Here is a 14,916-nt window from a genome sequence, read left to right on the forward strand (position 1 = left end):
CGTACTCTTGCTGTGTACATACAGCGTATATGATGCGTACATGATGTGTACTGAAATCAATAGTACGCAGGATATACACCGCACATACACCGATAGTACGTTTGTAGTACACTTTTGACATGCAAATGAGCTCTGCCGCGTACTACTTGCTGCGTACATGCTGTGGACTACATAGTACACAGGATGTACGCTGGAGGAATTTAGTATGTGAGAAATAGTACGCAGCATGTACGCGGCACATACACTTTTCACATGCAAATGAGCCTGCGGTGTACTACCCCTGCGGCGTACATGCTGTGTACTCCTGCGGTGTACATGCTGTGTACTCCTGCGGCGTACATGCTGTGTACTCCTGGCCCGAATCCTGCGGCGTACATGCTGTGTACTCCTGCTGCATACATGCTGTGTACTCTTGTGGCGAAACTGCTGTGATAATGTAAATTCCTTACCCCACCAACTTTCGTATGCAAATGCTGATCATTTGGACAGAAAAAAACAGAAAAAAGATAAGTGACATGCATCAATAAGTATTTACCCTTACCAAAATAATGTAGATTGATGTTATCAAATAAATTAGTATGCTTTTCTCCATCCACTTTTCAATGAAATAAATCAGTTTTTGTAGCATGTAATTTGGTAAACATTTGAAGAAAATGGCGTAACTGCATCAAGGGGAAACAACTTTAATGCAACTAAATATAAGTGTTATGATTTATTATAGACGATGTGTGTGTAGTATGTATTTATTTTGATTAAAATCCATCTGAGAACAATCTAGGACTGGATTTATATAAGCATTTATACACTTTTACGTCCATAAAAAGTAGCGCACCAAAAAATTTTGGATTGATTTTTTCCAGTGGGGCAAGCGCAATTAGCCAAAAACGTTCTGAAAATATACGAGCGGCAAATCCGATGAACAACTTTTTAATTTGGTGAGGCCTTAATGAGTTAACATAATGAGCATTAAAGCCTTTATAAAACATGATAGAATGGTGTTTTGCTTAAGAGTATTCAAATAAAAGTGAGAGCTATTAATTCTTCTCATTCGGGCGCTGTTGAGGCATTATCTTGGTAATTATTTCATGTATTACAAAATGTAATGCAACGAAGTTCAAATAAGGCTTTTCAATTATCCAAGTTAGAAAGCTCCAGGATTAATTCAAAACGAAAAAGAATATATTTTTACACTGCATGCAAGGTGCAGCTCAGAAATCACTAAGATGTAAGCTTCACAAATGAACATTGCAAATAGTTTGGCAAATTTTTATTGTTCAGAATACCGGTAATCTGAACTATTCTATGCTATTAAGATAAAAGTTACTCGGAAATCAAGTTCTTGCTTCCAAAAAAAAAAAAATGTACAAATCTTTCCTGCATGAAGTCCCTCCCGCGTATATGAAGTTTACTTCAGACTTTAACTTATAAAAAAAAAACTAAGTATAAATGCCAAAAGAAATTGTACAAGTCTTTCCCGCGTATATGAAGTGTACTGCACAAATTTCAAAGTATCTGCGGTGTACATGCAGTGTACTATTTTCTTGTACAAGTCCCTCCTGCGTACATGCAGTGTACTCCTTAAATTTTCAGAGTCTGTGCTGCGTACTTGAAGTGTACTAGTGACCTCCTGCGTACATGCTGTGTACTCGTCGAAATAGTACACGGCATGTACGCGGCATGCGGTGTATGTAAAATGTACTCCTCTGGCGTACTACTGTGTTCGCGGCATATACACAGCAAATACGCAGCATGTACGCCACAGAGGCTTGCTTCTGTAAGGTGTGATCAAATATCACTGACTTAGTGACAGTGAAACAAAAGTAGAATGTAGCTGCAGTCTTGCTAATTTTAATATGGTATTTTAGTTTGAGCGTGTAATGCGTAATCTTGTTAGCGTTTCAATTTATTGTCATTTTTTATTTTGAAATCCCATTTCAGTTTTATGTCAGTCGTCATTAATAATACCATGTGTCTGGTTGCCTTTTTGAGGAATGCAACTATTTTTTAACGCTGTTCTTGTTTAGGTGTCTCCCCGACTCCTATCCTAGTGGTTGCAGGCTCAGTTCTGGGTAATAGTTAAATTTGGCTGTGGTCACAGTGATCCCTTGACTTAAGAAAAAGTTCTTTGGAAGTGCTATTATAAAGAAATATGTACCATTCTAGTTACAAAAAATAAAGGTTTCTAATTAAGTGCTTATTTTAATTTTGCAGATATTCATAGAATAATTTACTTTTATTAGAGGTTGTTAGGTTTATTGAAACTAATAATATTTTTCAAATACTCTAAATACATATTGGATGTGAGGAAAAAGAGGCTTAGGTTTTGATACAGAATTTCTTAAAATTTCAATTTTCCAAGGGCATAATTTTTCAATGAGGCTTATTTTAAAGAAAAAATAAATGACAGTGTTTCAGTTTATATATTGATCTCCCAGGTACACTGAACATTTATATTATACCGTGTTCAGACTACGTTTTTAATCCTACATTAACTTGGGTTTATTTTTTAAACTCGTTTGCGTCCACACTATATGTGGTGTAAAACGTGAATTTTGTAAAGGTCAAGTGGTTTCTGTAATGTAGCATTAAAACTACCTCGGGAGGTGGTTTTAATACTACATTAAAAAGTAATACTACATTATTTTACAAATGTGAACGCAAATGTGAGTTATATCTGGTTTTACAATCCAAGATCCACAAATCTTACCTTTTGGCGGAAGAATACCTTGTGTTTCTTTTTTTGTATCAAACAATTGATTCTGTGGCTTGCAAAAGTAATGGGACTGTTGATAAAACAAAAACATTAAATTGCGATATGGAGTCATGCTGACGCTCAAAATGGACAATAGATTGAATGAACAGAAATTCTTAGATGAAAACAGAAGTTTAAACACAGATGACCACCCCTTACAGAAGCAAGCCTCTGTGGCGTACATGCTGCGTATTTGCTGTGTATATGCCGCGAACACAGTAGTACGCCAGAGGAGTACATTTTACATACACCGCATGCCGCGTACATGCCGTGTACTATTTCGACGAGTACACAGCATGTACGCAGGAGGTCACTAGTACACTTCAAGTACGCAGCACAGACTCTGAAAATTTAAGGAGTACACTGCATGTACGCAGGAGGGACTTGTACAAGAAAATAGTACACTGCATGTACACCGCAGATACTTTGAAATTTGTGCAGTACACTTCATATACGCGGGAAAGACTTGTACAATTTCTTTTGGCATTTATACTTAGTTTTTTTTTTATAAGTTAAAGTCTGAAGTAAACTTCATATACGCGGGAGGGACTTCATGCAGGAAAGATTTGTACATTTTTTTTTTTTGGAAGCAAGAACTTGATTTCCGAGTAACTTTTATCTTAATAGCATAGAATAGTTCAGATTACCGGTATTCTGAACAATAAAAATTTGCCAAACTATTTGCAATGTTCATTTGTGAAGCTTACATCTTAGTGATTTCTGAGCTGCACCTTGCATGCAGTGTAAAAATATATTCTTTTTCGTTTGAATTAATCCTGGAGCTTTCTAACTTGGATAATTGAAAAGCCTTATTTGAACTTCGTTGCATTACATTTTGTAATACATGAAATAATTACCAAGATAATGCCTCAACAGCGCCCGAATGAGAAGAATTAATAGCTCTCACTTTTATTTGAATACTCTTAAGCAAAACACCATTCTATCATGTTTTATAAAGGCTTTAATGCTCATTATGTTAACTCATTAAGGCCTCACCAAATTAAAAAGTTGTTCATCGGATTTGCCGCTCGTATATTTTCAGAACGTTTTTGGCTAATTGCGCTTGCCCCACTGGAAAAAATCAATCCAAAATTTTTTGGTGCGCTACTTTTTATGGACGTAAAAGTGTATAAATGCTTATATAAATCCAGTCCTAGATTGTTCTCAGATGGATTTTAATCAAAATAAATACATACTACACACACATCGTCTATAATAAATCATAACACTTATATTTAGTTGCATTAAAGTTGTTTCCCCTTGATGCAGTTACGCCATTTTCTTCAAATGTTTACCAAATTACATGCTACAAAAACTGATTTATTTCATTGAAAAGTGGATGGAGAAAAGCATACTAATTTATTTGATAACATCAATCTACATTATTTTGGTAAGGGTAAATACTTATTGATGCATGTCACTTATCTTTTTTCTGTTTTTTTCTGTCCAAATGATCAGCATTTGCATACGAAAGTTGGTGGGGTAAGGAATTTACATTATCACAGCAGTTTCGCCACAAGAGTACACAGCATGTATGCAGCAGGAGTACACAGCATGTACGCCGCAGGATTCGGGCCAGGAGTACACAGCATGTACGCCGCAGGAGTACACAGCATGTACACCGCAGGAGTACACAGCATGTACGCCGCAGGGGTAGTACACCGCAGGCTCATTTGCATGTGAAAAGTGTATGTGCCGCGTACATGCTGCGTACTATTTCTCACATACTAAATTCCTCCAGCGTACATCCTGTGTACTATGTAGTCCACAGCATGTACGCAGCAAGTAGTACGCGGCAGAGCTCATTTGCATGTCAAAAGTGTACTACAAACGTACTATCGGTGTATGTGCGGTGTATATCCTGCGTACTATTGATTTCAGTACACATCATGTACGCATCATATACGCTGTATGTACACAGCAAGAGTACGCAGCAGGCCTTTTTCTTCTGTAAGGGACTTCTTGTTTCAGTTAGCCTCAATTTTTTGTAACCTTTTTTGCTTATTGCTAGATATTTGTTAACTTCCAACATTGCATGTATATATTTAAACCACATTTCTTTGCCTAGTGTGGACGCAAACTAGATTATATTTTGATGGGTTTTGAATGTCAAATACCAATTATAGCCAATTAGTGCCTGATAAAAATAAAACCGATCTGCTAGTGTGAACACGGTATTAGAGTGTCACCATATTTAGTCATAAAATCAGCAGGTATAATGATTGGTATGAAAACTTTCTGTATCGGAGAAAAATCTAGAAGGAGGATATAATAATTGCATTTCTTCATAAATAATGTTGTAATTCTAGATGTCATAATTTCATACCTTTTAATCTGACTTGAAGATTATAAATATTCTGGCGTCAATTATATTACTGGAATTTTAAATTTTTTCATCTAAACCAAATGTTGTAAATGATACTGGGTCTGAATTAAAAAAAAAATCTGTGATGCACTGACAATGTTTCTAAGATTATTCAGTTATCTTTAGTTCATATAGTATATCCAAGATGTTGTATGTGTGATGTAAAACATGAATGTTCTGTTGTCTTTTGCAAACATTTTGCAAATTTTAAGACTCCCTCACTGATTGTAAGATGGGAATATTGAAATGTTAAGGTGATAAGAGTTTCAAAATCTACCCAGAACATGTACCCCTCCCCCACTCACGAAAGCCAGATTATTCCAATCCATATCTACAACCAGTAATAGAATTTTATTTGTAAACCATTTTCTACAAAATATAGAAGAAATAAAACAAACATTTTTATAATGATTGTCTTATAGGAGTGTGTTAATTTTGACATGCATTCATCAAGAGTCAGCATCAGACACTTATAGCCAGAGTCAGCTTCATTCAAAGCATCAGACACTTGCATCCAAAGACAGCTTCATTCAAAGCATCAGACACTCACATCCAGAGTCAGCTTCATTCAAAGCATCAGACACTCACATCCAGAGTCAGCTTCATTCAAAGCATCAGACACTCACATCCAGAGTCAGCTTCATTCAAAGCATGACACTCACATCCAGAGTCAGCTTCATTCAAAGCATCAGACACTCACATCCAGAGTCAGCTTCATTCAAAGCATCAGACACTCACATCCAGAGTCAGCTTCATTCAAAGCATCAGACACTCACATCCTGAGTCAGCTTCATTCAAATCAATCAGACACTCATAGCCATAGTCAGCTTCATTCAAAGCATCAGACACTCACATCCAGAGTCAGCTTCATTCAAGACATCAGACACTCACATCCTGAGTCAGCTTCATTCAAAGCATCAGACACTCACATCCAGAGTCAGCTTCATGCAAAGCAATCAGACACTCACATCCAGAGACAGCTTCATTCAAAGCATCAGACACTCACATCCAGAGTCAGCTTCATTCAAAGCAATCAGACACTCATAGCTAGAGTCAGCTTTATTCAAAGCATCAGACACTCATAGCCAGAGTCAGCTTCATTCAAAGCACCAGACACTCATGTCCAGTCAGCTTCATTCAAAGCATCAGACACTCACATCCAATCAGCTTCATTCAAAGCATCAGACACTCACATCCAGTCAGCTTCATTCTAAGCATCAGACACTAACATCCAGTCAGCTTCATTCAAAGCATCAGACACTCACATCCAGTCAGTTTCATTCAAAGCATCAGACACTCACATCCAGTCAGCTTCATTCAAAGCATAAGACACTCACATCCAGTCAACTTCATTCAAAGCATAAATGTCCAGAATCAGCTTCATTCAAAGCATAAGACACTCGCATCCAGAGTCAGCTTTATTCAAGACATCAGACACTCATGTCCAGAGTCAGCTTCATTCAAAGCATCAGACACTCACATCCAGAGTCATCTTCATTCAAAGCATCAGACACTCACATCCAGTCAGCTTCATTCAAAGCATCAGACACTCACATCCAGTCAACTTCATTCAAAGCATAAATGTCCAGAATCAGCTTCATTCAAAGCATAAGACACCCACATCCAGAGTCAGCTTTATTCAAGACATCAGACACTCATGTCCAGAGTCAGCTTCATTCAAAGCATAAGAGACTCTCATCCAGAGTAAGCTTCATTCAAAGCATCAGACACTCATGTCCAGTCAGCTTCATTCAAAGCATCAGACACTCACATCCAATCAGCTTCATTCAAAGCATCAGACCTAACATCAGTCAGCTTCATTCAAAGCATCAGACACTACATCCAGTCACTTCATTCAAAGCATAGACATCAATCCAGTCAGCTTCATTCAAAGCATCAGACACTCACATCCAGTCAGCTTCATTCAAAGCATCAGACACTCACATCCAGTCAGCTTCATTCAAAGCATCAGACACTCACATCCAGTCAACTTCATTCAAAGCATAAATGTCCAGAATCAGCTTCATTCAAAGCGTAAGACACTCGCATCCAGAGTCAGCTTCATTCAAAGCATCAGACACTCAAATCCAGTCAGCTTCATTCAAAGCATAAGACACTCACATCCAGTCAACTTCATTCAAAGCATAAATGTCCAGAGTCAGCTTCATTCAAAGCATAAGACACTCACATCCAGAGTCAGCTTCATTCAAAGCATCAGACACTCACATCCAGAGTCAGCTTCATTCAAAGCATGACACTCACATCCAGAGTCAGCTTCATTCAAAGCATGACACTCACATCCAGAGTCAGCTTCATTCAAAGCATCAGACACTCACATCCTGAGTCAGCTTCATTCAAAGCATCAGACACTCACATCCTGAGTCAGCTTCATTCAAAGCAATCAGACACTCATAGCCAGAGTCAGTTTCATTCAAAGCATCAGACACTCACATCCAGAGACAGCTTCATTCAAAGCATCAGACACTCACATCCAGAGTCATCTTCATTCAAAGCATCAGACACTCACATCCAGAGTCAGCTCCATTCAAAGCATCAGACACTCACATCCTGAGTCAGCTTCATTCAAAGCAATCAGACACTCATAGCCAGAGTCAGCTTCATTCAAAGCATCAGACACTCACATCCTGAGTCAGCTTCATGCAAAGCAATCAGACACTCATAGCCAGAGTCAGCTTCATTCAAAGCATCAGACACTCACATCCAGAGTCAGCTTCATTCAAAGCATCAGACACTCACATCCTGAGTCAGCTTCATTCAAATCAATCAGACACTCATAGCCATAGTCAGCTTCATTCAAAGCATCAGACACTCACATCCTGAGTCAGCTTCATTCAAAGCAATCAGACACTCATAGCCAGAGTCAGCTTCATTTAAAGCATCAGACACTCACATCCAGAGTCAGCTTCATTCAAAGCATCAGACACTCACATCCTGAGTCAGCTTCATTCAAGACATCAGACACTCACATCCTGAGTCAGCTTCATTCAAAGCAATCAGACACTCATAGCCAGAGTCAGCTTCATTCAAAGCATCAGACACTCACATCCAGAGTCATCTTCATTCAAAGCATCAGACACTCACATCCAGAGTCAGCTTCATTCAAAGCATCAGACACTCACATCCTGAGTCAGCTTCATTCAAAGCAATCAGACACTCATAGCCAGAGTCAGCTTCATTCAAAGCATCAGACACTCACATCCTGAGTCAGCTTCATGCAAAGCAATCAGACACTCATAGCCAGAGTCAGCTTCATTCAAAGCATCAGACACTCACATCCAGAGTCAGCTTCATTCAAAGCATCAGACACTCACGTCCTGAGTCAGCTTCATTCAAATCAATCAGACACTCATAGCCATAGTCAGCTTCATTCAAAGCATCAGACACTCACATCCAGAGTCAGCTTCATTCAAGACATCAGACACTCCCATCCAGAGACAGCTTCATTCAAAGCATCAGACACTCACATCCAGAGTCAGCTTCATTCAAAGCAATCAGACACTCATAGCCAGAGTCAGCTTTATTCAAAGCATCAGACACTCATAGCCAGAGTCAGCTTCATTCAAAGCATCAGACACTCATGTCCAGTCAGCTTCATTCAAAGCATCAGACACTCACATCCAGTCAGCTTCATTCAAAGCATCAGACACTCACAGCCAGTCAGCTTCATTCAAAGCATCGGACACTCACATCCAGTCAACTTCATTCAAAGCATAAGACACTCACATCCAGAGTCATCTTTATTCAAAGCATCAGACACCCACATCCAGAGTCAGCTTTATTCAAGACATCAGACACTCATGTCCAGAGTCAGCTTCATTCAAAGCATAAGACACTCTCATCCAGAGTCAGCTTCATTCAAAGCATCAGACACTCATGTCCAGTCAGCTTCATTCAAAGCATCAGACACTCACATCCAATCAGCTTCATTCAAAGCATCAGACACTCACATCCAGTCAGCTTCATTCAAAGCATCAGACACTAACATCCAGTCAGCTTCATTCAAAGCATCAGACACTCACATCCAGTCAGTTTCATTCAAAGCATCAGACACTCACATCCAGTCAGCTTCATTCAAAGCATCAGACACTCACATCCAGTCAGCTTCATTCAAAGCATCAGACACTCACATCCAGTCAACTTCATTCAAAGCATAAATGTCCAGAATCAGCTTCATTCAAAGCATAAGACACTCGCATCCAGAGTCAGCTTCATTCAAAGCATCAGACACTCACATCCAGTCAGCTTCATTCAAAGCATAAGACACTCACATCCAGTCAACTTCATTCAAAGCATAAATGTCCAGAGTCAGCTTCATTCAAAGCATAAGACACTCACATCCAGAGTCAGCTTCATTCAAAGCATCAGACACTCACATCCAGAGTCAGCTTCATTCAAAGCATCAGACACTCACATCCAGAGTCATCTTCATTCAAAGCATCAGACACTCACATCCAGTCAGCTTCATTCAAAGCATCAGACACTCGCATCTAGTCAGCTTCATTCAAAGCATCAGACACTCACATCCAGTCAGCTTCGTTCAAAGCATCAGACATTCACATCCAGTCAGCTTCATTCAAAGCATCAGACACTCACATTCAGAGTCAGCTTCATTCAAAGCATCAGCCACTCGCATCCAGTCAGCTTCATTCAAAGCATCAGACACTCACATCCAGTTTCCTTTGCAAAGACTCTTTCTACTGCTTGCTTAAAGATTTTCTATTTATCTGATCTACATACCAAATGATACTTGCAAAATAAATCAGTCAACGTGATTGAGAAAAAATTAAGGACATGAATAAAATCTGATGTATCATGTATTTACAACAAAAAGTCAGTCAAGTCAAAATTAAGTCTAAAATGATGAAAGTTACTGCATGTCTAAGGTTGATATCTGAAATGAAGACCAAAAGAAGAACATTTTTTCACAGGCACACGGAAAAGCGGAAAGGAAGCCGTAGAGACCAAAGTTGTTAATTGCCAATTAAAGAAACTTAATCTGTGAAATATTGAAAGAGTGTTTATCTATTTGAAATTATCTATGTTCTGGGCAAGCCATTTTATGTTTTCAAATTTACTGATTAAGTTAATTTTCAAATTTCAAGGAGAAGAAATTATTGAAGATTTCTTTTATTTGTTAAGTGAAAATTACAAAGATAAATGTGCTGATAGTGTACCATGTTATGAGTAGCTAAGAATGGTTCCTTTTCATGCACACTAGTTTTGTACTGTTATCTAACTTGCAAATTGATTTAAAATCAATTTAGGGGGATGTTATCTTTGGTTAAAAACGTTTTAGAAGTAGGGGCAAAATTTAAGATGTTTTTATGTCATTTAAGGTATAATGTGACTGGTCGTGCTTTGATAAAAGTGGGAAAAGGCAATGATTTAAAATGATTCGCTGAGACTCTGTGCAAATGAAATTAAACATTTTGCAACCAGGTTGTGTTCGAAAGGTAATTAGTGGTTTTTGCTTTGACATTACCAGACATAAACATCAGATACGAGATTGTCACCCTTAGATGTCGTCTGCATCACAAGTTACTATGGAGATGGTGTCCAATGGTCGGTAAAAATACTAATTTGGGTTTATTAAGTGTAAAATTGGACAAAAGTTTTAAAGATGGCACCTGATTATTTGGTACCTGAATTTGACATTGTGCACATTGGCAGTGATCGACAGGATGCACATTTTTCTGTCTCATATGCCACATGCTTAGGCCAGTCTGCAATTATATTTCAGTATTTAGCTAGAAAATTACTGTACTGGATAAAATAAGTCTGAAATTAGCAAAAAGGGAAATAGCATAGAGCATCAAAATAGCATTCCAGAGAATGTTGTTTCAAAGAAATCAGTTAATTGTTTTAATGATGTTTGTCTTTTACTAGTGATAGAGGGCAATAAGATTTAAATGTTTTAAAAAATTTACATTACACTTGATGTATAGGAGTGGTTGAATAATCAAGACAATAGACATAGGCAGTGACTTTTAGCAGAACTGAATCTTTTCTGTGAGGCTCCTATATTATGTACAAAATTAAGGTAGTAGATCTGTAATGACATTTAGGTGTGATTTCATATTCTTGTTGGGCAATTTGGGATTTTATAGGATGTAAATGTAGCTCAACATGCACAAGGCTTTCTGTGAAAACCAGAAAATGCCAAAGTCACAGGAGCATGTGTACTTTGCAGATCATTTACACAGGTCCACTGCCTGCAAGACTAGTTTTGCAGTTATTTTAACAGTTATGCAATTTTTTACTCAAAGAAAATCATTTTATTTAAATAGTATAAGGCAATAATTATGTCTATAGTTCGATGAAATCATTTGTTCTGATGGGGGACATATTTTCATGGGTGTCATGTTTTTGTCGATCCAAAACATTAAATCCTAGTGAAAATAGTGGCAGTTTTCTAATAGAAATATATTTCTTCAGTTTGAATTCCAAAAATTGTTGTCTCCAGCAAATAGCTGTTTTATCAAGAAAAAGAGAAATTTCATGCTATCTCATAGTATATTTTTAATAGCTGCATAACAATTTTCAATTACAAAGACAACAGGAAGCATATAGAGAATTCTATCATAATCAGTAGCTAAACAATCATTGTAGTGAATAGTTTTATATGATAAATGATTAACATTATACATGAATAATTATAGTGACATTTGTACCAGGTTTCAGTTTTAATGATCTGTCATTTATTTAAATATGCTAAACTCGTAAATAATTCCCACTAGGATGAGGTAGAAACCGAGATGGAAATACTTTACAGCAGCTTGTAGCATTGAGATAATGATGATGTTGTTCCTAATTAGAATGATTAACGACTGTAAAATCAGCGCCTGGTATTGTCTACCTTTTTCATAGGTGTAATATCATGTAACTGATTGCAATGCGTTAGTCCGGAGATCTTTTAAATTCATTGATAGCCGGTCCAATATTAAGGTTTTAGGTTACCTAGAATAAGACACCAGTTAAACAACATCTATAATAATTATCGCCCTATCATCGCCACAATCTCATGAATATAAATGAGCTGCCAAGCTCTTGTATGACCATGATGCATCATAGTCACTGGGGTGCGGTGTACTGTTGAAGCGTTTTGAACCAACCCAGTTATTCTTTGTTAAATGACTTCAGACTCTTGAGTTAATTTAGTTTGGGATATCATACAATATCCTTGTAAAAATTACCTGTCTAACACTGAGGACTAGATTTTAAATCTTTGGCAATGAAAAACATCAAGACCACCAATTTAGGGATTTTGTTTCACCCATTTTTTGTCAACGCATCTGTAACTGATTTTTAAAATGAAATTTATTTACTGATTCTTTTGTCCGTTGGCATGTGCGAAATATTGCAAATGTGGTCATAAATGCACAGAAATAAGATGTTGTCCCATGTACAAATTGGTTAATGATTGGCTGTAATGACTTTGATATTTATGGGATTTTTTTTGCGGTGAAGTTTGATTTGTTTTTTATTATGTAGAATTACAGGATATCAAAAATAAATACATTTTGATGACTTGTGCTCATGCAAATCTTGTCAAGGTCAGTGCACATGCATTATTTCCTGTTTGAAAAGTTGAAAAGTTTAAAGATGGGTCTTCAATTCATACCACTAAATACATAGAAATTTCTGTATTACCTAATATTCTGTTTGTATTTGGTAAAATTCTTTATTTTACATTTTAAAGAATCATACCACTTTGTTCTAGTAATTTTGATAGAATAATGGACCAGTTCTTGCACTCGAAACAGAGGAGGAAAATTAAATTGACGATTTTAATATGACATCAGGAATTTTAACAGACCTTTCAGAACTACCTGCCCAGCTGGTGATATGAAGCAATTTTATAAAGAACTTAATAGTAGCTTCAAAGGTTAATATTGCTGTTGATTTTAAATTCAGAATCAGTTTTTAACCACAAATGTCTTTGAGAATGCTACAAACTGCACAATTTCAAAGTTTCATTTAAAGTTTTAATTGACTTAATTGAATATTTTTTCATAAATTTAAAATTTTAGATTTTAAAATCCCCATTCATGCTTATTAAAATGGACTGGATCAGAAGAAAATGGTACAATTTTTTAGATCACTTATGTTGCAAAAACAAAACAGAAGTTTTCATTAATTTGAGGTTGATTAACATAAAGAGCGAACATATAAAATCTGTTAATAAAATCAGCATGTGACATAAAGTTGTTATACATTACTTGTGTTTTCCGCCAGATACATAATTCTTCCAAATGTAAGTTATAGATTTTGTTTGGGATTTCAGTTTACATAACAGTGCATGCTCTTTGAGCTATTTGCTCAGGATGCAGCAACACACTAGTTATTTCTGGTAATTAATGTCATTCCCGACCTCATTAAAAATATTTCATCTAATATTGAAAATCGTTACTTTCACTATATAAATTGGTTCCATCTATGGAAAGTTAATTTAATTGCAAAGAAAAGCTAAAGTTAATGGAAGTGAAATTTATACAATTTTGCAATGTTTCAGATAGTTAAAAGTATGAATTTTTGCATACCGAAAACAGATTTCTTAACAAATTGCATTCATGAAAAAAAATAATGAATACATAAATTGGTATGCTGCTGATTTGAAATATTTAAAAAGAAAGTCATTCATTTGAATTTATTTTTTCTATCATTAGTAGAACACAGTAGGCAAGAAAAAGAATCTTATCATTAATTCCTTGTAGGTGTGGCTGGGAATATCCAGCTCTTGGTCAAGTGTTCTGACAGTATCTCAGCAGAGCATCATTGCTGCCAAAGCCAGATATTCCAGTCCACACATATGTAAAGGTACTAACTACAGGTCTGTGGCAAAATGTCTGTAAAGTAAGAAGTAAATTATATTCGATCAACTGAAAATATATACTCAAAACAATCATATACTTATCAAATATATTTTCACCATTTTAAAAAAAAAAACTTGCTATATTAAGTGATTATTTTTTGATAAGTCACAAATGTTTCAGGAGAATCATGGTCAGAAAATGCATAGAATGTTGGTAATTGACATAAAACTCAGAGCTAGAAAGATGGATGAAAGCATACATCACGTGCCCCTCAGGGTATCACTGACAAAATCGATAAAAAACTGTTGATTTGTGGTGATTGCCAAGGTTTTTGATTTCTCACCAGTTTTTAATCATCACAGTTTTCAGTGAGTTATGATCTTATTTCACTGTAAAAAATGAGGATGATCATTATTGTTTGTTCTTGAAGTTAAACACAGTCTGTTTGAACAATAAATTATTATGTAGGTCTGTCTTGTGTTCAATCTATTTCTATTCTTTTGTTTCTTCAGGTGCACTGCCTTATTTTCTTATTCGCACCCAAATGTACTCAAATATACTTTTTCAAAACAAGGAACATAAAACCAATGGATGTAAATTCCCAAGGTGGCCCAGCAGTTTAGTGGTAACATACTTGACTGTCAATTTAAATGTCTGCGGTTCATATTCCGGTCCAGGCACTGGAAAGTTCTGAGATTCTCTTGAGTGTCTTGAATTCCACCTAGCTAGGAGGCCAGTACTGGTTCTCCCCTAGAAAGAAAATTTGTATGTATCAGTGCTATACAAGGGGCATGTTAAACAACCAGACTGTCTATTCGCAAAGAGCTTTGACATGCCTGTATGCAAAAGGATTTATCTCTCTCTGTTCAGGAGTCTTTCTCTTACTTAGTCTCTCTGGTCAGATTGCTCTGTATCTGTACTATGTAGATGATGAATTTGGCACCCTGAGTGTGTGCCTTTGCACT

This window comes from Mercenaria mercenaria, chromosome 10 (assembly GCF_021730395.1).
Source record: "Mercenaria mercenaria strain notata chromosome 10, MADL_Memer_1, whole genome shotgun sequence".
Taxonomy (NCBI): domain Eukaryota; kingdom Metazoa; phylum Mollusca; class Bivalvia; order Venerida; family Veneridae; genus Mercenaria; species Mercenaria mercenaria.